Here is a 22,886-nt window from a genome sequence, read left to right on the forward strand (position 1 = left end):
GGAGGAACATGTGATTCTTTCACATCTTGATGGACCGCTTTTTATATTCAGATTGTGTGCTGGCCACTTGGGTAAGACAAACTTCTGCTCCTTCAGTAGCAATCGCATTCTATTGTAAAGATTTTAGTCAAACCGAACGGTGGGTTGGAATCAGTAGAAAAGGTGCAATAAAATAAAAAGTTGTTCAGAACAGCGCCTCCCTCAAAAAAACACGTCTTTCCCTTGAGGTACTGGGTTTTTCAGAACCGGTACCGAACCGGTAACCCAGTAGTGTCAGGGTACACACCCAAAGACCTCGAGTACTTTCCTGATTTAGACCACAGAAACTCAGAGTCTTCTAGGTGAAGTCAAGGATCGATTTTATTGGCTGCAACCAAGTAACAGGTCCTAGAAGTACAACAATACGGGATGTATATTCTCAGGAGACTGCTCAATCTTACAAAGCCAGGCTTCTCTTTTTATACAAAATATTAAGCTCCAGGCAAACATTCTTACATTTACAGTAGACTATTCACATATTTTCACTACAAAGAAAAAGCAGAGTCATGATGACAAGCCCACATTACAGTTCGTCCAGCCCACAACAAATTACCCGGCAAGGCCCAACAGTTTCATCAGATATCGGTGGACCCCCAATAAAAACGGGCACCTTCTCATCATAAAGCAAGTGAGAGAAAAGAGCAGGGACAGGTGTGAGCAAGATTAGGCAGGGTGTGTGTGCGATGAAAAGGGTTTATGGCATGTTGTGCCTTGATGTTATCTCGTTCGGCCACTGGGAGAGGAACTGACCAAACAGGTTCGGCCTGGGGCAATGGTTTCAGCTTGCCCAGGTCAGAGAAAAGTCAATTAAGGTGTACGTGTCCTTGGGAATCGAATTTAGCTGTATTATAAGCCTATGTGAGGGCAGCCCACAAAATGGCTGCCGTACACAAAATGGAAGCCAAGGGTTCAAGACGAAAATGACGATTTCGAGGTGAAATCATCACTCGAATATGACGAAAATGCTTGTACATAGTGTACTAGCCATTTTCGGTCTTTTGATATAAAAATCGTCATGCTACGACGAAGTTTTATTCACGAGTCCAGAATTTTCAGAACTACAAACCCTCCTTTTGCCCTTACATAGGCAATTAACCTATCCTCATGCTAATCTGAGTCCAGGTCTATATTCCTAAAGTCATTGAGATGTTGCTGTAACATCATTCTATTACTTAGTTCGTCTTTTGATACAGGTTTCCTTACACATGATGTAGCACAGAGGCCACATATTGCAGGAGCACACTGCACGCACAGACAGAACAGGAAAAGAATGGCTAAGACCATCCCAATGACCATCAGAATTTTCCATCCCCAGGCGGATATCAGTTCCCAGAACCATCCCATTAACGACCAATCTCCTTTATCCACATGAATAGATTCGGGAATCTTATGCAGTTTAGAGATGGCCTGGTACACTTTTGGAGCGTTATCTGGAATGAAAACACAGCAACTCGATTGGATCATTCTACATACCCCACCTCGGTCTGCAAGTATGACATCTAATGCGACCCTGTTCTGAAGGGTCATAAGACGATCCGACTGGAGCTCAGCAGTCAAGTTACTAAGGGCACCAGCAGTTTCAATTACGGTGGACTCAACCACCCTTGTCAATTGCCTTATGTTCCTGCTGTTAACCATGGGTCCCCAGAACGGCAGAAAACACTTTGCGAAGTCCCCAAATTCTTGTACTGCAGTGTCCTCTTTACACAAGACACCTCTAACTATCCTTGTCTTGTGGTAATCTGCCGCTGCTGTGTAGGTGGGAGGCAACAGGAACGAAACAAAACATGAGCCCGAAAAGTCAGGGGGCAACCATGTATAGGCTCTATCATGGCAGATGAAATAGGTACCCTTAGCTGCTAAAAACGAAGGGGAAGTCTGGCTGCAAAAACATACGTTTTAGTGCAGATACTCTTCCCTAACTGAGCTCTGGGATTCTTGCCATTACCTTGCAGACACAGGTGACCCTGATGGGGTACAATCCAAATCGGGGAAGATCTCTTAGCTTGCTGTTTCTCACTCAGAGTAGCTCCATATCCGGTTACGTTCCATCCTATGTATACTAGTGTCTCATCTCTCGGGATAGTCTCATAAGAAATTTCTTCCTTTATCATATCTACTATACCCTTAACTAGAACATTATTTTTAGGATTGTCTGTTACAGAACGTAGGGGGTAGATTTCATGTGCATATATGAACATTGTTCGGTATGCCCACAGAGAACCATTGTGGCTGAAAGGCAGGACCAGATAAGGGATACCTTTATCCGTTGTGTGAGGCATAAGACCACACACCCAACAGTTAGCTGTGTTCATTACTAGTTGGTGTTGGTGCAAAAGCTGAACAAAGGAGTTATTAATAAACTCTAATCTCCTAGAGGATTCATGTTCAGGAAGAGGTTGAAAAGAGTGTGAGGAAACCGTAGGAGGAGGTTTGGGCGATGTAGTGGGTGCAAATGTTACTCGAAAAGAGAAGAAAACATAACTTATAAAAAATATCATCACACTGAATAACATGACAATGCACAATATCAAAAAGCTTTTCTTTGTCATTATTTTACGTATCCTGGCTTTAAAGTTCATTGTTTTGGCAGGTCTCTCCATCTCGAAAAACTCCATCCTCTCTAAAGTGCTGCCCGCGATGGGAGGTTGTTTCTGCTAAGGAATGCTTCTGTCAGTCTAGGGCAACTCCCTTGGACCAACCAGAACTGTCGACCTAACGTTGTCAGCTGCACCCCAAAGACTTTGGGCAATCGCGGCCCTAGCAGCGGAACCCGGATGGCGGTTCGAAAAACAAAAATAAGCAAGTTTCTCAGATGGGAGAGCTGCACTTTCAAAAAAAATAGCAGGGGAAAAAAAGAATTTTATTTGTCCATAGGTCTCGGCCTCAAATTATACCGTTGTTTTCCTGGTATTGTATTATCTTGGAAAAGGAGTTCAGGTTCTGTAGTGTCCAATCGAACTGATGGTGATACAGCTGGTTCCAAAATTTTATCACTCTCTTGTTCAGTAAGTGTTCCTTTTACACGTGCATCACTGAAAGGCAGAAAACGTGGCACAGTTTCAGTCTCTGAGTCGGCGACACCCTTCTGGACCCACTGGTCGTACGCCCACTCGAACAGCTGATCTTGTGGAAAGAAGGACGAGGTGCGGTCCACCTGGGCTGATCGTTCTTGGTTCGCTGGAAATTTTTCACGAGAACCCAGGATCCAGGGTCGATCTGATGACCTGGAGTTTCAGAGACCGGAGGCAGGGTGTCATGGACCTGTTGGTGTAAAACACGCAATTTAGCCGTCAATTCGTACAAATAATCAAGCAAAACAGGGTGTTCGATTTCACTAACTTTTGTGGGCCTTGGCACTCCCCATATGTTGGCCGGGCGGCCAAAAACAATTTCATAGGGACTAAGTCCCACTCGCGAATGCACAGTCATTCTGGTTGATAGGATTGCTAAAGGGAGAGCGTCAGGCCATTTAAGACCAGAGCTCGCTTGGATTTTGGCCAGTTTAAGTTTTAAAGTGTCGTTGTAGCATTCTACTAATCCAGCTGATTGGGGGTGATTTGCAGCGTGGAACTTTTGCTGAATGCCTAGCCCTTCACATACTCTCTTCATCACACGACCCACAAATTCACTTCCATTGTCACTCCAGACCATTCTAGGCATTCCGAATCTGGGGAAGTACTCTTTCACAAGGGCTTTAGCTGTGGATAAGGCAGTGTTGTCTTTTAGGGGGTAGGCTTCCACCCATCTTGAAAAGGCACAAACAACAACGAGCACGTATTTTAAATTGTTGCACCTCTCCATGTGGATGAAATCTAGCTGCAAAACCTCGAACGGATACGTAGGAGGTGCAAAATGACCAGCTGGAGTTGGGGTTCCCCTACCAGGATTGTGTTTCAGACACACCATGCAATTCTTGACCACATTCTCTGCACACTTGGGAATTCCTGAATTTTGCCATACTGGAGCCAACAACTTGCAAATCCCTTTCACGCTGATATGAGCCATTCCATGAGCCATTGTAACCACTGCAAGCACATATGCATCGGGTAACAACCATCTGTGATTCGCTGACAATTCAATCCAACAACCATTTGCATCCATTTTACCCGTACTTTCTCTCCACATGCTCAACTCTTTCTCTGTAGCCTCAGCTTGAATAGACTTCACACTCTCTATCGTGTCTTCACACATTCCAACATCACCAACTCATCTTGCAGGGCCTGCAACATACATTCGGCTCATTACATTCCTTTCAGTTTCTTTCGCGATTTCGTCAGTAAATGCATTTCCACGACCAACATCATCAGTCACCTTCTTGTGAGCACTACATTTCACAATCGCCACTTGCAGAGGCAAGGTCAGTGATTCAAGAAGCTCATTCACCAACTGACCATGCTGAATCTTAGCTCCATGCGAAGTCAGGAACCCACGTTCTTTCCACAATCGTCCAAAACTATGAGCCACACCAAATGCATACTGACTGTCGGTATAGACAGTCACTTTTATTCCTTTTGACAACACACATGCTCTCGTAAGTGCAATCAATTCTGCTGCTTGAGCTGAATTATGTGGGATACGTGCAGCTTCAACAATTGTATGCAAAGTCGTGACAGCATATGCTGCAGTCATGTCACCATTCGGGAGCTTGAAGCATGAACCATCCACCCATAATGTACCATCACATTCAGCAAGAGGAGTATCCTGGAGATCTACTCTCCCTTTCGTTTCTTCTTCTGTTCTAAGAAAACAATCATGCTGTTCAGAAGCATCTAGTTCCTCTACAATTGGCAACAACGTAGCTGGGTTGAGGGTGTTGCATCTTTTTATGTGCACATGACTCGCTAACAATGTCAACTCGTAACCTGACAATCGAGCACTAGTTAAGTGCTGTGTCTTGGTTCTGTTTAACAATGTGTCCACTGCATGTGGCACCATCACGACTAACATATTATTCATCACTAGACCAGCTGACTGCCGAATAAAAACAGCTGCTGCCGCTGTTGCTCTTAAACAACTCGGCAATGCTTTAGCTACCGAATCCAAAGTCGACGAAAAATATGCACATGGACGCTGCTTGTCTCCAAACAACTGAGTCAACACTGATAATGCACAACCCTCTTTCTCATGGACATACAATGTAAAGGGCTTACTGTAGTTGGGGGTACCTAACACAGGAGCCGAACATAATGCTGTGCGCAATTCAGAAAAACTTTTCTGACACTCTTCAGACCAAGGAAGGGGATTGGGTGTATCTTTACACGTTAATGCCACCAAAGGTTTGGCTAATAACGAAAAATTTGGTATCCATTGCCTGCAATATGATGTAATGCCCAAGAAAGCACGCACTTCTCTCTGTGTTCTTGGCACACTCAATTTTGCTATTGCCTGAATTCTTTCTGGGGTCAGTTTCCTTCCCTCCTTCGATAAGAGATGACCTAAGTAGGTCACTTCTTGTCGACAATATTGCAATTTGGAAAGTGACACTTTGTGATGCAAATCACACAGATGACGCAAAAAAGACAACATGGCTTTTTTACATATTTCCTCAGTATCTGCAGCGACAAGCAAATCCTCAACGTACTGTACAAGGGTAGCACCATCAGGTAAAACAATCGTATCAAGCTGTGTTTTTAGAGCTTGACTATATATTGATGGACTTTCACAGTAGCCCTGGGGAGCGCGTTTAAAGCGGAAGCTTCGTCCTCCTAAACTGAAGCCAAAAATATCCCTGCTCTCCTCAGCAATCGGGATGCTGAAGAAAGCATTTTTCAAGTCAATCACCGAAAACCAGGTGGCAGAAGCTGGAATCATAGTCAATAGGGCAGTAATGTCAGGAACAACTGGGAATTGTGGCACAACTATTTTATTCACCTCTCTAAGATCAATCACGAATCTGTAAACAGGTGGCTGGGAAGGATCAGTACGTTTCAAAACAGGCAGAACAGGGCTATTGCAAACGTTAACTCTTGTTTCTTCAATCACATCTTTTTCAATCAGATCGTAAACGATCGCTAGCAAAGCTTTTTCACCTTCACTAGAAATTTTGTATTGGGGAATTCTTGGCATTTTAACATTGGCTTTCAATGTTACAACATATGGTGGTATTTCTAAAAGACCCACATCATTAGGACCAGTAGCCCAAAGAATATCAGGAAGAAACGACAATTCTGTTGGAAGTTTGTCCCTTGATAAATACATTGAGGAAACCACTTTCTTACCTAAAGTAAGTTGTACTCCTGAAGGAGAACAGTACAAAGTCGCATACAATCTTTTTAACAGATCCAATCCCAACAAGTTTTCACCACAACCTGTTGTCAGAATAAGGGGTGCTTCGAATTCACAAGGTCCAACAGAAAGAGACAAAGGGTCAGAAATCGGATTTCTAACTGGGGCGCCAGAAAAACCTACTGATACATTCGTTTCGCCAGACAAAGGTGCGCCAGGGAGTTTGGAGTGCATAATAGAACTCTTTGTAGCACCAGTATCCAACAGAAAAGGCTCTGACACACCTGATGTAATCACCTCAACGTATGGTCCACTCTGATCTACTGGAACTGAAACAACTCCCTCTCTTTGTCTATGGCTGTCCTAGCAATCATTACCTTCCATATGTTCATCTTCTGCATAGTAATCATCAGCATAGTACTGAGCTGTCCTACCAGATGTGTTATTCTGCTGATCTATTCATAGAATTTTTAGGCGGAAGGGGACGAGCGTTCTGGGGGAAATTTCCACGTCCTCTACCTCTAGGAGCTTGTTGAACACCTCGACCTCTTACACCAGAAGCACCATTTGCGCGCTGTAATAAAATAGGACAACTATACTTGAAATGACCCTCTTCCTTACAATATGAACACTGATTGGGGCCTACAGGGACACGTGGTTGAGTATACTCGACTCTTTGCGAGTTCCTCTGATACTGTTGAGGCTGCTGATAATTATTCTGATAGTTATTCTGACCACCATTGTTCTGGCCACCACCACCACGTGGCGGATACGCTTGCTGTAACAGAACCTTCGTTTTCAACTCTTTCGTTTTCTTTTCTGCTCTATCTTTCTCGTCTTTGTCTCGATTTTCGTAGTACTGTGCAGTAGCCAATATCTGTGCTGAAGAGGAAACTGTCCAAGAACTCTCTGAATCCTTCAACTTCTTACACAACTCTGGAAGCAGATTGTTCACAAATTTATCGACGAACAGTCGCTGACCACCTTCTGTGCTCATATCTTGACCACTGTGGTCGACAAACGTTTCTTCAAACCTGGTGAAGAAATCTGACACTGTTTCATCTTTCTTCTGCTTACACGCAGACAATTTATCCCAATTTACTCGCATGGCAGGCATTATAGTTTTCATGTAATTAATAATCCTACCATGGAGGTCTGCTACTAAAGGCTCAGGCTTAGCACCACCAACTTGTCGGTCATCTGCAGCAGCAATATTAGCCCATGTGTCACCTAACTCCTGATCATGATCTGCATGACGAATCTTTCCCCACAAAGGCTGTGGAACAACATTCCCAAACAACATGTCTATATCCGCTAAATTCATGATACATGACCCAGCAGTCTGTGACAACTCTTTGTAATACCCTGCGGGATTTTTACGGGGATCAGGCAATGTTTGCTTAAGGGCCAAAACTTCAGCTCGCTTCCAAGGAACATGTACCCATACACGCTGAAAATGTGCTGGCACAGGTGGTGGAACATTACCAGGACCAGCTGCTACTGCTTCCTTCCATACTGGAGGAACTTCTCTCATGGGATATTGTCTTACCTTCTTCTTACCAGAAGAATCAGACTCAAACAACGACCTAGAAACACCTTCAGTCCTAAGCGACAACAATGTCGCAACTGCTTTCTTAACATCTGAACCCACAATTGCGCCTTTTGAAAACTCAAACCGTACATGGCTCAACTCGGGAGGATTGGAGTCCAAATCATTTTCCTCTAAATCTTCACACAGGAAAAGACACATTTTCTCAAAAGCGTATCTCTGCTTCGATGTTTCCCACTGGGTGAAGACATCCATAACACATTCTAAATCATATTTTTCCGGGTCAGCAACCCATTTATGTGCCAAAGAATTCAACGTTTCCTTCTCCCTAGAATCAGGCAGTTGACTACGCAACTGCTTGCGCTCTGTGTCAGGAGTTACACTCGTTGCACCAAAGAGAGGATGCAAAAAATTAGCGACAGTACTAGCCACTCTCTGACGAACAGAAGTAGAAGTCGATGAAAAGACAAGAGGGAAAGCAGGGTGAGACGAGGCAGATGCAGAGGCAGTGTCAGGAGAAGTACCAGGAGTGGTAGTCGATATAGTAGTCAAAGTTGTAGGAAGTAAAGGTAGAGCAGATGTAAAAGTCAGTGGCCCTTGAGGAGGCTGCACCGGAGGAGCAGGAGCCAGCTGAAGAGTAGCTGGTGGGTGCTGTGGAGGAGCAGGAGGCAATGCAACCACGGGTTGCGCAGCTAAGGGTTCCGGAGGTGCCAAAGAATTTTGCTCATAGGGGGGTGGCGAACTTAATAAATGCGCCATTAATGGATCTTTTTCTAGCTCTTTTGCTGCATCTTGCTGAAGAGGCGGCAAAACTGGATAGCATTTATCTATTACCATTTTACGTTGCCTGTGCAACTGCTCACTCATCTGTTCTTCTTCATTGTCTTTTAACTGCATAGCAGCTTGCATTATCGAAATACCCCTTTCTCTCTTATTTTTCTTCGCTAATTTAATTTCCTTCTGTTTGGCTTCCTTACGCCATAGGCAGAAAGAGTCAAACATCACCGGCCGGGCTTTCTTCTTGAAAAGTTTAACTTCAAGGTTATTTAGGATTTCCGTGTCAAAGCTACCATATTGGGGCCATTTTAAAACACCATCTTTTCTGGTGTATTTGATCCACACTTCATTATATGTGATGGGGCCTACTCCATGTTTCACATATAATTCATAGGTTGGAGTTCCAATCGGAGGAACCGGACACGAGTCCTCCAATCGGGAATCCCTATTACTACCACAACAAAACAAATTTCCAAGTCTGCTAAGACCAGGCATCTTCGCTGTATAGTCTAGCTTCAAACTTCAAAGGATTATCGATTACGATATTTCTCGTGAATACACGAGTCCTTTTGCTTTGGCACTTGCAAGTTCCAAACAAAGTGATCCCAAAGGGATACCCAAACTAAGACCAACTAAGGACTGGGTGACGCTCCACTTATACTTAACTGAGATATCGATGACGTCACCAGAAGACTCGTCTTATCGTTTCGCTCTACCAAACTTCAAGGGTCCAAATCAGGGCGATAGCCAGGGCAGCAGTCCTTTGTAGCCGTCGGGAAGCGGGGAACCTCACAGCAAAGACTTTCGGACCACGTCGACATGCAGGGGTCGATGAAGTGGTTGGCCTTTCTCCAGAATTTTCACACGAAGCTCCTCACGAACCTCTGGCTGGACCGGTACCGCTGGTATCGCCCTGCGTTGGGCGCCAACTGAGGTACTGGGTTTTTCAGAACCGGTACCGAACCGGTAACCCAGTGGTGTCAGGGTACACACCCAAAGACCTCGAGTACTTTCCTGATTTAGACCACAGAAACTCAGAGTCTTCTAGGTGAAGTCAAGGATCGATTTTATTGGCTGCAACCAAGTAACAGGTCCTAGAAGTACAACAACACGGGATGTATATTCTCAGGAGACTGCTCAATCTTACAAAGACAGGCTTCTCTTTTTATACAAAATATTAAGCTCCAGGCAAACATTCTTACATTTACAGTAGACTATTCACATATTTTCACTACAAAGAAAAAGCAGAGTCATGATGACAAGCCCACATTACAGTTCGTCCAGCCCACAACAAATTACCCGGCAAGGCCCAACAGTTTCATCAGATATCGGTGGACCCCCAATAAAAACGGGGACCTCCTCATCATAAAGCAAGTGAGAGAAAAGAGCAGGGACAGGTGTGAGCAAGATTAGGCAGGGTGTGTGTGCGATGAAAAGGGTTTATGGCATGTTGTGCCTTGATGTTATCTCGTTCGGCCACTGGGAGAGGAACTGACCAAACATGTTCGGCCTGGGGCAATGGTTTCAGCTTGCCCAGGTCAGAGAAAAGTCAATTAAGGTGTACGTGTCCTTGGGAATCGAATTTAGCTGTATTATAAGCCTATGTGAGGGCAACCCACAAAATGGCTGCCGTACACAAAATGGAAGCCAAGGGTTCAAGACGAAAATGACGATTTCGAGGTGAAATCGTCACTCGAATATGACGAAAATGCTTGTACATAGTGTACTAGCCATTTTCGGTATTTTGATATAAAAATCGTCATGCTACGACGAAGTTTTATTCACGAGTCTAGAATTTTCAGAACTACACCCTAGTCCCAAAACATAAACATAAGAAGACTCTATCAGAAATATCACCTGACATAAATATTGTATCCTAAATCTTGTTTACAAAAATATTATTCCATTGGTTGCAGGTTTTCTACCAATAACTGCAAAGAGGCATTGCTTTTGTAAATTATGTTTAGGATGCAATATTTATGTTAAACATTATTTTAGCACAGCACCCTTTCACATCTAACCATCTCATATTACCTTCAGTCCCATCGTATTCATCTTGGCTATTAAACACTAGAGATAAATATTATTTGAGTAGATCAGATAGTGATTGTTATTCATATCACTGCACCGCTTAAATGAAGCAGGTGAATCCAACTCTGCAGACCCATTGACTTTACCGGATGCAGAAACAATAGACCCAATTTTAGTGGCCTGAAAATCCAGCTCGTAAAATGGCTTTGGAAAAAGAGCTGCTTTGGAGCCCAATGCGTTCCACAGTCCCTACCTCACCCTCACCCATGACATGATGACAGGCGCTAGTCTTCTCTTGCCACACTACTCATATACTCCCTCCACTACAACATACAGAAGCCCCAGCTCTGTTCAGATGTGTATTTATCTTCTTAAAATAGGCAAGTCTGTGCAAAATTCAGCATGGTCATTTCAGACCCACACAGAATTGGAATACTTTACTGCATGATAACAGTAATTAGTGTATTGTACAACTCACAATCATGGACAGTGCCTGGAAGCTTGGCTGGGAAATGATATTCCTATGCCAAATAATGAGAAAATCAATATAGCCTACTGGTCAAGATTTCCATGTTCACACTTCCCAGTCCACAGTATGCCTGCATGAGAAAACATTTGCTCTCCACCAGAACTCTTGTAATCCATACAGAATATGGACAATGTTTTATCTGTAGTTTTTAGGTCGAGCATCAGTGCACATATGCATTCTGTAAGACCTGCTGTAATCACTCTAGGGAGTGCAATTACACCTGGTGCTTCCCATTGGTTCACAATCCCATTCCTTCTAATTTCCTCGCCCCTTATAGGCTGATGCCATCTACAGTTTAGGACACCCCCCGACACCTGGTGCTTCCCATTGGTTCACAATCCCATTCCTTCTAATTTCCTCGCCCCTTATAGGCTGGTGCCATATACAGTTTAGGACACCCCCCGCGCCGCACGGCCACCAGCTGCTGCGTGTGCCTCACTCCTGCCTGCCTCGCTGCCCCAGCCGCCGCCGTGTGACCACGCCCCCCGCCACCGAGCGGCGTGGTCTCCCACGGCTTAGCCCCTCTGCACTGTTTTGTATCTTATTTTATTTACTGTCTATTGTTGTAAATCTGGTACTTTATTGTATTTACTGTTTACGGTAGTAATTCTTGCCTGTTTACCTTTTTGCCCCGTCTCCTCCCTACCCGCCTCCCGCTTCCCGCCATCACCGCTGACCACGCCCCCTTTTTTCGTTCTGTACCCTCCCCGCTCCCGCCTCCCAGCTGCCCCGCCCTCCCTCGCACTTGGCCATATATGGCGACCGTGCGACGTAGGTGAGTGTGACCTAGTTTAGGACACCCCCCGCGCCGCACGGCCACCAGCTGCTGCGTGTGCCTCACTCCTGCCTGCCTCGCTGCCCCAGCCGCCGCCGTGAGACCACGCCCCCCGCCACCGAGCGGCGTGGTCTCCCACGGCTTAGCCCCTCTGCACTGTTTTGTATCTTATTTTATTTACTGTCTATTGTTGTAAATCTGGTACTTTATTGTATTTACTGTTTACTGTAGTAATTCTTGCCTGTTTACCTTTTTGCCCCGTCTCCTCCCTACCCGCCTCCCGCTTCCCGCCATCACCGCTGACCACGCCCCCTTTTTTCGTTCTGTACCCTCCCCGCTCCCGCCTCCCAGCTGCCCCGCCCTCCCTCGCACTTCGCCATATATGGCGACCGTGCGAACGCGCAGCGGTCACGCGCAGCGGTCACGCGCAGCGGGAGCGCCGATTGTGCGCCGAAGGCGCGCCAAAGGTAAGCCCGTCTGCGCCCGTCCGCGACCGGACCGCGCCCAGCGCCAGGACCCCTGGCCCCCACCGACGGAGGACGACCCGACTGTCCTACAACGCCACCGAGCTCATCGCACTCAACACCGGCGGGATCCCCGGATGCTACCGAGCCACCCCAAAGCACACCCACGGACCCTTCAGCTGCAACGCCTGCAAGTTCACCTGCATCCGGACCTGCCCCACACCAGCACCCGCCAAGCCGATCACCAGCAGCAACCACCTCAAGTGCCTCCTGATCAACACCCGCTCCGTCCACAGGCACGCCATCGAACTCTGGAATCTCCTCGACACCACAGCTCCTGACGTCGCCTTCCTCACGGAAACCTGGATGAACGACTCCTCAGCGCCCGACATCGCCATCGCCATCCCAGAGGGCTACAAGATCACCCGAAGAGACCGCGGCAACCAGACTGGAGGAGGCATCGCCATCATCCACAGTGACACCATCCACATCACGACCAACACCGACGACACCCTGAAAACCGCCGAACACCTACACTTCCAGATCCGCACCGACCCGAGGACCACCCTCAGAGGCACCCTGATCTACCGACCCCCGGGACCACGCACACAATTCAGCGAGGACATCGCCGACTTCGTCAGCCCGCATGCCCTCCCCTCCGCCGACTACATCCTCCTGGGGGACCTCAACTTCCACCTGGAGAACAACAACGACCGCAACACCACCACCCTGCTCGACAACCTCGCCAACCTCGGACTCAAGCAGCTGGTATCCTCCCCCACCCACCTCGCCGGACACACACTCGACGCCATCTTCTCATCCAGCAAACACATCGCCTTCAACCACGCCACGGGACTCCACTGGACGGACCAAAGCTGCGTCCACTTCACCTTCAGAAGAACGACGATCCACCACCACCAGCAACCGGTTGCTCGCAGAAGCTGGAACAAGATCACAGCCGACCAGCTCGCCGCTTCCCTGAGCCAGCACCCCCCCGCCAGCTCAGCGAACCCCAGCCAGGCCGCCGACAACCTCACAAAGTGGATCATCAACTGCGCCGACGAACTCGCCCCACTGAGGACCCCGCCTAGCAGACCCGGCAGCAAGAAGGCCCCTTGGTTCACCGACGATCTCAAGAGCTCCAAGATGAACTGCCGAGCCCTCGAGAAAGCCTGGAGAAGGGACAACATGACCGCCCTCAAGCTGGCCACCCGGAAGCACCACCAACTCATCCGCGCCACTAAGAAAACCGCATTCAAGGACCGACTGGACAACAACGCACACAACAGCAAGGAACTCTTCAACATCGTGAAAGAGCTCTCCAACCCCAACGCCGGAAACAACGACATCATCCCATCGCAAGACCTCTGCAACTCCCTCGCCTCCTACTTCCACAACAAGATCGCGGACATACACAACAGCTTCAGCACTCAATCGACGCACGCCACGACCGAACCACCGCCCCCCACCACCACCCTCCGCACCTGGACTCCGATCAGCACCGAAGACACCATCCACATGATGAACTCCATCCACTCCGGATCTCCGACCGACCCCTGCCCTCACCACGTCTTCAACCAGGCCGACGCGGTCATCGCACCCCACCTGCGGGACATCATCAACACCTCCTTTGACACCGCCACCTTCCCGGAGAGCTGGAAGCACGCCGAACTCAGCGCCCTACTAAAGAAACCTACAGCGGACCCCACCGAACTCAAGAATTACCGCCCCATCTCGCTCCTCCCGTTCCCAGCCAAAGTCATCAAGAAGACCGTCAACAAGCAGCTGGCCGCCTTCCTCGAGACGAATGGCTCCCTCGACCCCTCACAGTCTGGCTTCCGAGCCAACCACAGCACCGAGACCGCCCTCATCGCTGCCACCGATGACATCCGAGCCCTGATGGACAACAGAGAAACAGCGGCCCTCATCCTCCTAGACCTCTCTGCGGCTTTCGACACTGTCTGCCACCGCACCCTAGGGCAGCGCCTCAGCAACGTCGGAATCCAGGAGAAGGCACTGGATTGGATCATCTCCTTCCTCGACGGAAGAACACAGAGAGTCCGCCTACCACCGTACAAGTCAGAGGCCACCGAAGTCATCTGCGGCGTCCCTCAAGGATCCTCGCTGAGCCCCATTCTCTTCAACATCTACATGAGCCCCCTCGCAGCCATCGCACGCCAACACAACCTCAACATCATCTCCTACGCTGACGACACCCAGCTGATCCTCTCCCTGACCAACGACCCCGCCACCGCCAGAGCCAACCTTCACGAAGGGATGAAAGACGTAGCCGAGTGGATGACGACCAGCCGCCTGAAACTGAACTCAGACAAGACGGAAGTCCTCATCCTGGGTTCCTCACCCTCCGCCTGGGACGACTCCTGGTGGCCCCCCGCCCTGGGCAGCGCACCCAAACCGACAGACCACGCACGCAACCTGGGCTTCATCTTGGACTCCTCCCTCACCATGACCAGACAAGTCAACGCCGTCTCCTCGTCATGCTTCAACATCCTGCGCATGCTACGGAAGATCTTCCGGTGGATCCCCACCGAGACAAGGAAGACGGTCACCCAGGCCCTCGTCACCAGCCGACTGGACTACGGCAATGCCCTCTACGCCGGAACCACCGCCAAGATCCAGAAGAGACTCCAGCGGATCCAGAACGCCTCAGCCAGACTCATCCTCGACATCCCACGACACAGCCACATCTCCGGACATCTGAGAAACCTGCACTGGCTCCCCGTCAACAAAAGAATCACCTTCCGCCTCCTCACCCACGCACACAAAGCCCTACACGATCAAGGCCCTAGCTACCTCAACAACCGCATCAACTTCCACGTTCCCAAACGACATCTCCGATCAGCCAGCCACGCCCTCACCGCCGTCCTCCGCATCCGGAGAACGACAGCAGGAGGAAGATCCTTCTCCTACCTGGCCGCCAAGACCTGGAACTCCCTTCCGACCGACCTGCGCCTGACCCAAGACCACCTCTCCTTCAGGAAGAAGCTCAAGACTTGGCTGTTCGAGCAGTAGCAGCACTCCCCCCCCCCTAGCGCCTTGAGACCCTCCGGGTAAGTAGTGCGCTATATAAATGTCTGTGATTGATTGATTGAGTTTCCTTACCCTGTAGTCTTTTATCATTTTCTTTGGGGACTACTTTTCTTTTTCTTTCAAGCTCCCCGTTCTGCACAAGGCATTATATGTACAACATCCCTGCTGCATTTTATCCAACACGGTACTGCAGAGCGATGCCTGAAGATTAAATGACAGGCTGCTGCTGTCAGTCGCTGTGCATCCATGCTCCATTTATCAGGCCAGTGTTGCTCATGGCGCAAATTTGCAACCAAGGCCATTACTTTTATTTGCAGGCAGGCTGAGGGACGTGCGTTTGATTGAATGAATTCCTCACCTCGACGGCAGGAAAACTAGCTCCTGACCGGAGTCGTGTGCATGTGGGAGGACACATCATCTCTTCGCTCAGAGACGAGGCACGTGCCGGGACATGCCGCACAAGCTGTGGCCCTGGGAGAGTCAGTTTGGCTACAGGGGTATCTTGCAATTGCTTAGAATCAAGCACTGACTTTCACAAATGCATTATAATGTTATGTCATGTTATTAGAAATTTCTAAAGCGCTACAGTTATCCTAAGGTCTCCTGGAGCTGAGTACTGCCTAATAGGTTCCATGTGGTGGGAAAAGACTACTCCAGAAACAGCCAGGTCTTCAATGCTTTCCTAAAGGTGAGGAGGTCAGTGGCATTCCTCAAGTGAAATGGTAAATTGTTCCAATTTTTTGAGGCACATGTAGTAAAACTTCTGCTGCCCCAACTATCTTTTTTAATTGAAGGAACAATCACTTGCCTGGCTACCATGGAACGTAGAATCCTTCAAAGAACGTACCAATTGAACCTTAGGTTCAAATATTCAGGGCCAGACCCATTTAGGGCCTTAAAGACAGTGCAAAGGTCCTTAAACTGTGCCCGTTGTCTTATTGGTAGCCAGTGGAGATGCTTAAGACCCCTTTTTACAGAGGGAAACCTTGGAGTACCTGTCAGCAACCTAGCAGCCGCATTCTGTACTATCTGGAGCCTGTTCATGTATTTCTTTTGGATATTCAGATGGATCACATTGCAATAATCCAGACGCTGTCCTGAGGCTGTCCTTTGGGAGAGGAAATTTCATTTGTCTCAGTATTCTGAGAAGAAAAAAGCTTACAGAAACAACACTGTTTACCTGGTTTCCAAATGTGAGTATGTCATCAACAATGACTCCTAAGTTCTTAACTTCCCTGACAGGAACTGGTAGAGTACCCAGCTCTTCTGCCCACCAATCAGGTGTCCACAGGTGCATATTGTTTCCAAATATAATGACCTCCATCTTTCCTGAGTTTAATTTCAGGCAGTTCAATGACATCCACCCTGGGATAGCTTTCATGCAGTCGTTGCATCTACTACCTGTTTCGACTTCCTGGCCCCGTTTAAGAGATAACACAATTTGTGTATCATCGGCATACAAAGTCAATTGAAACACATAAGATCTTATTAGGCTGGCCATAGAGGACACGTATACATTAAAAAGCGTGGGGCTAAGTGCAGACACTTGTGGGATACCATATGACAGAGAAAAAGGCTCAGATTTGTTATTATCCAGATCGACTGTTTGAATTTGATCGGTAAAAAAAGATTTTAAAAGATTCCAAGCAGTGCCATGAACCCCTGCTTCTGACATACAGTCCATCAATATCTCATGATGAACCATATCAAAGGCTGCAGAGAGATCCAACATAATTAGTATTGCAGAACCTCCCTGGTCCAAGGCCCCTCTAAACTCCTCTGTAGATTTAATCGAAGCCAGCTCATGTGTCAGCACAAAACCCATATTGAGTTGGGTCAAGTATGCTGTTTGTCTGAAGGAATTGGCTCAATTGGGTATTCACAGCTTTTTCTAGCATCTTTGGTGGGAGAGGGAAGCGTGAGATGGGCCTATAATTAATTGGGTCTTTTAGATCAAGGTTTTTTTTTTTAATAATGGGAGGATGGAAGCAATTTTCCATCTTTTAGGAAACTGCCCAGTGATAAGAATAGTATTAAACAAAGGGGTGAGAACAGTCCCAATAATCTCCGGAGCTAGTTTGCTCACAAAAGCAGGGCAGGGATCCAGAGGGGATCCAGAGCGAATCGACATCAAGAGTTTGATGGACTCCTGTGTCTCCAGTGTCGTGAAACTGTCCAATGTTGGAATTGTTTCACATCTCTGAGGCATAGCCATGACTGCTGGTACATTATCCTCTTTAGATAAATCCGTAAAAGAGGAAAAGATCACTTTCACTTTTTGTTTAAAAAATCTAGTTACCATTTCACATAATTCAGGGGAGCTGTGAGTTTTAGGTGAGTTTGGCTATGCTTTTAAACAATTCTTTGGAGTGAGGATTTGGCCTTATTAATTTGCTCCGCAAAGAATGACCTTTTAGTTTCCAGGAGTGATTTCTTAAAGACCATCAAACTTGATTTATACCCCTCTTTATTGGTCTCAATAAAGCCTTTCCTTAAAAACTCGTTCCAATTGTTTGCAATCTAGTTTTAACTTTCTCAATTCTTCACTATACCATGGGGCTGATGGTGTGGCCCGCCTAGGAAACCACATTTTTACTGGTGCTAACTTTCTACAGGCAGCCTCTATCCATTCCATGTAGGATGTTGCGGCCTCCTCAACTCTTGGTGAAAATGTGCAAGCTGTGGTTTTTAGAAGATTCCCTAGCTCTAAATCATTAATATCTTTCCAAGTCCTAGTTTCTATCTCAACTTTCTAGTTTAATTTACGTTGGCGATGGGCTGGTCGTGCTAGATTAAAAAGAATGGCGGAGTTACCGGTCCAAGGAAGTGGTACAACCCCAGTCCAGCCCAGATTTGAATATTTACAGAATACACCATCTAGTGTATGTCCAGCTACATGAGTGGGACCAGCTACCAACTGGTTGAGGTCCACCTGTTCATTACTTGTTGCAGCTTTATGTCGGGGTCAGTGGAATCTTCAAGATAAAAACTGAAATCCCACATCAACGTAAAAGAATTAGCACAAAGTCCCTCCTCCAGGAAGGCCCCACAGACTCTAAAAAACGCCTCTGGGGCCCGGAGGGGGATACGAAAGGATTGCTTTAAATGTATCAGGACAGGAAGTGCGAACACTAATCGACAGTGCTTCGCAGGCCACGTTAGAGGCTAAATGGAACAAGGGCTGCAGTGAATTGGTAAAAATGACTGTCAGTGCTCCACCTCTCCCAGTGGGTCGATCTTGCAAGTAGCAACAAAACCCTGGGGATGTGGCTTTAACTAAGTCAGGTCCAGAAGCTTTGTCTGACCAGGACTCCGTAATGAAGGCCAACATAATACTGTGTTCCTCAATGAACAAAGCGCATTCTGTGCACACACTGCTAAATGCATAGTATGGCAGACAACTACCTGTGCCCTCCTCCAGCGTCCCCCTGCATCAGCAAGTGGTAAACATAGCATTTTAAGTGACTTTTCCACTCCATTCCGCTCCCTATATCGATTGCTTCCAGTCTGTGGCAGTACGTAGCAGTTGCTGCTGTGGCTTTTGTTCATGCAGACCAATGTTAATATTGCACTGAAGGAGGTTGCTACCTGGACTTGCTCTTTAGTGTCCCTGGTTCATTTCAGTAATGTCGACTTCTTGCCTTTCCACTAAACCATTCGCAGCCAATTGATGTTTACTAAGGTGCTTAGAGTGAGACAAGGGATAGATCCAGTAATGACATCAGCAGTAAAGGTTTTTTTATGCCACTTCTTCTGTCTCAGGCATTTTGATATCATGCAAACTGCCTCAATACCTTCAGGTAGAGTTTGCACTATAAAAAAGTGCCCAAAAAAGCTTTCTCCTTACGTAGGTTGCTGAGCGCTGAGATTCCCTACGTCAGGGAATGGGATATGCTTTCTTCATTTGTTTACAAACAAGAGAACGTTGCTGCTGAGGCTACATTAAAACCTGCTGCTGAGGTAGTCACACTTACAGGCTGCTAAGCTATGGTTACCCTGCTGCCCACCTACGCTCTTCCCATGGCAGACTTCTACCACATACTCCATGTGGTTACCTGCCACGGGTTCCAACCTGGCTGAATCTGCCCCTTCCAATTTAGCAACCTTGCCGGGATGTCATGTTCTCCCCTTCCAGGTAAGAGGCTGCTATAAGCGGACTAGATATATGCATATACCACAAAAATACAAAGTTCCCCGGGGAAGAGAAGGGCAATGGGTGTGTGAATGGGAGAAGAGCAAAGGCAGGGGACAAGTGTTCCCTTTTTGGAACTAGAAGACCTCACACATCCAGTTAGTTAGATGTTATGCTTCATCATTGGTCTCCTGTTCCTCGTCAGACTGGCGCTGCAATGTCCGACGGGCGCCAAGAAGGCGCTCTTTTATGGAGATCTTTTGTTCCAGCCAATGGTTGAGTGCATGTGAGAGGTCTGGTGAAAGTGTAGTCGTGAAAGTGGGGTGATTTAAAATGAGGTGCGTCAGTTCACTAAAGCGTTTATTCGCGTGGCTGGCTCCCTAGGTTAAAAGGGGTGGGAGGGGAGACAGGGACTGCACAAGGCACAGTGGGCTACCTCAACCCTCTATAGTGGTCGACATGTTTCTTGCCCGATTGGCAATTCCTCAGGACCTAAAAGTGCTCGGTACTACACAGTGTATAAACCGAAAAAAGATAAATAATACAACCTCTCTGGGTCAGTGGGGAGACAGGCCAGATGGTCCTGCTCATTCAGGGTAACCTAGAAAAAGTGGTATAGTATAGAAATCAGCTCTATGAAATAGTGGCAGTATTTCTACAAATCAAGGTCACCACAGCTCTTCAATATGTATACACCACATTGATTAAAACATTGTAAATAGGCATCATTGAAATGCATGCTCATATCCATATCCAATTGGTATGACGGTAACAAAACATGGACAAATTATGTAGATAAATAAATAAAGGCATATGTCTCTCCCTCTCAATGTATATATGCACATATATGTAAGTATATGGTTGTGAGGGCTAATGCTTACCCCAGGAGAATCCCTAGTGGGCCCCGCAGACTGTTCCCGTGGGGCTGCTTGGTGAGGAACAGTGCCTGTAATAAAGGTAAATGCACAGAGGTGCACTCTGTGTCAGAATAAGTGGAGCTGACACGGGGAATGGCAAAAACATCCAATCAATAGTCATATCCACAAATTTCGTGGATGTAAGGATGTCCGGGTGGGAAAGTAAAAGCAGCTGTGGAGGCTTCCCACGCCTCCCAAGAAAACCGGGTAAAATCACGCCCCCAAGTGGGTCTCCCACACTCATCGACCTGCATAGTACAGCTGGCGGTATTGGTGGGCGGGACGACAGGAAATGCATCAAAAGCCCGATCCGAGCAGAGAACCGGGGCACAAGACTCGTTGCTGCCCATCGATTCTCCACATGGCGTCCGGTGCCCTCAAGGCCCCCCGTTACTCAACACACCAAACCACCAGTAAACCAGACACTGACGCTGTCAGAGTAGTGAAGATCCCCCGTCGGCAAGAAAATCACTCGAGAGGATCTCACGGGGCTATGGTAAACCCCATCAGCAGGAAACCCAGCCCGCGGGATTCGTAGTACACTGGGTCCGCTACTTGGGCACAGACTCGACACTTACCTCTAACTAGGGCAGCCCGGGTCCGGAGACCTACCCACACGTCTAGCGCCTCGGCGGAGGCGTGGAACAGCTGGTACCGGTTCCTCGTTGCCACCAGGTTTAAAAAGCCGATCAAACTTCCGCCGCCGGGATCCAGCCAGTAGGCGTGGTCCCCGAGATCCAATTACTGCGCATGCGTGGTGGGACTGACTGTGCTCACCAAGCGTTGCTGATAGCAGTCGTGTAAACGAGGCGGCCATTACTAAGGGGAGTAAAATGCCTTTGCGCTTGTCTTTGTCAGATAGTGCACAGGTCAAGGCCACTCGGGCATGACAGCATTCATACGCTATCTCTCTCATCTATCACACAGGGCGAGTGGGTACCATGATATTATAAGGCAGACAGAAATGTGTGGCAGCAAGATTAACAAGAAAGATTATTGTGGAAATACTCAACAATTTCGTGCTTGTTCCTAGGGGTCAGGGATACAAGCAGGGAAAATTGTGTGAAGATGTATTAATTCAGGATAGCCCACAATTGTACCAACTGAAGGTGTTGATTTTAGGAACTGGTTGGTCGGCTTTCCTATTATAAGGTACCATGGTAATGACTGGCAAGGAGGTCTTTAGGTAAGTGATGCCCACAGGACGGAGTCATTCAGGCCCAATGTGTCTAATTGAAGGCGGTGAACCCATCGCTGTTCGATCCTGAACAGAGCTTGTTTAGTGATTGATGGGTGGGACTCCAGGACCAGCCATTTGATGCTATCTGCCTGGTGGCCCTTTTGGGCATAGTGTTCATAGAGTTTAGTGTGTTTATTGTAGAATCGGATATTGCTCTTGTGTTTCATGATTCTCAACTTAACTTGCCTCATTGTCATGCCAATGTAGTTCTTTCCGCAGGGGCAGGTCAGCATATAGATGCACCTAGAGCTGTTGCAGTTGGTGTTTTTTATTCATGTGCCAGGTGAATGTATCGGACAATTTGATTTCCTTGCACTGTACAGTCTGTGGGCATATCACACACCCCCCGCACTGATAGTGACCAACTACTGGTGGAAGCCTCCACAGGGTACTCTGGACAGTGGTAGTTACCTTCTTGGGACGGGTATGAATGAGAGCATCCTTGAGGTTGGATGTGCGCTTGAAGGCAAATCGAGGGTGTGCAATGTCAAGACCCCCAGTGTTCAGTAACCCCCAGTGTTTGTTTACAGTTTTTTTGAAAAAAGCTGTATTTCTCGTGAAGCATGTAACACAAGTGATCAGATTGTCAGGTTCCTTGTGATTTGTTTCCAACAGAGCCTCTCTGGGGTTATTGAGGGCCCTTTTACGTGAGTTTGTGATGAGTCTAGTGGGATACCCTCTGTCTTGGAGTTTGTGTTGAAGTAAAGTAGACTCTTTCTTATAGTCAGAGTTGGAAGTGCAATTTCTGCGAATCCTCAGGAACTGGCCGAAGGGTAAATTATCCCGTAGTGCTCTGGGATGGTGGCTGTTGTAGAGTAAAAGGCTGTTCCTGTCTGTTGCCTTGCGATACAAGGAGGTACTCAGCCCATCATGGTCTAGACAGATGGTTAAGTCCAAGAATGGTATAGTGGAATCAGAGATAGTTCCTGTGAATCTGAGGAATGGATTTTGATGGTTAATCCAAAGACAGAAAGCATCACAACTCTGTCAGTCCCCTCACCACAGGATCAAAATATCATTGATATATCGGCGCCAGAGTGTGATGTTCTGAACAAAGGGATTGTGTGCCGACTGGATGCATTGGGCTTCGAAGGTCGCCATATAGATACAGTCTAGACTCGGGGCAAAGGTAGAGCCCATCGAATCCCCTGGAT

Source organism: Lissotriton helveticus, chromosome 3_1, assembly GCF_964261635.1.
Source record: "Lissotriton helveticus chromosome 3_1, aLisHel1.1, whole genome shotgun sequence".
Classification (NCBI taxonomy): Eukaryota; Metazoa; Chordata; class Amphibia; order Caudata; family Salamandridae; genus Lissotriton; species Lissotriton helveticus.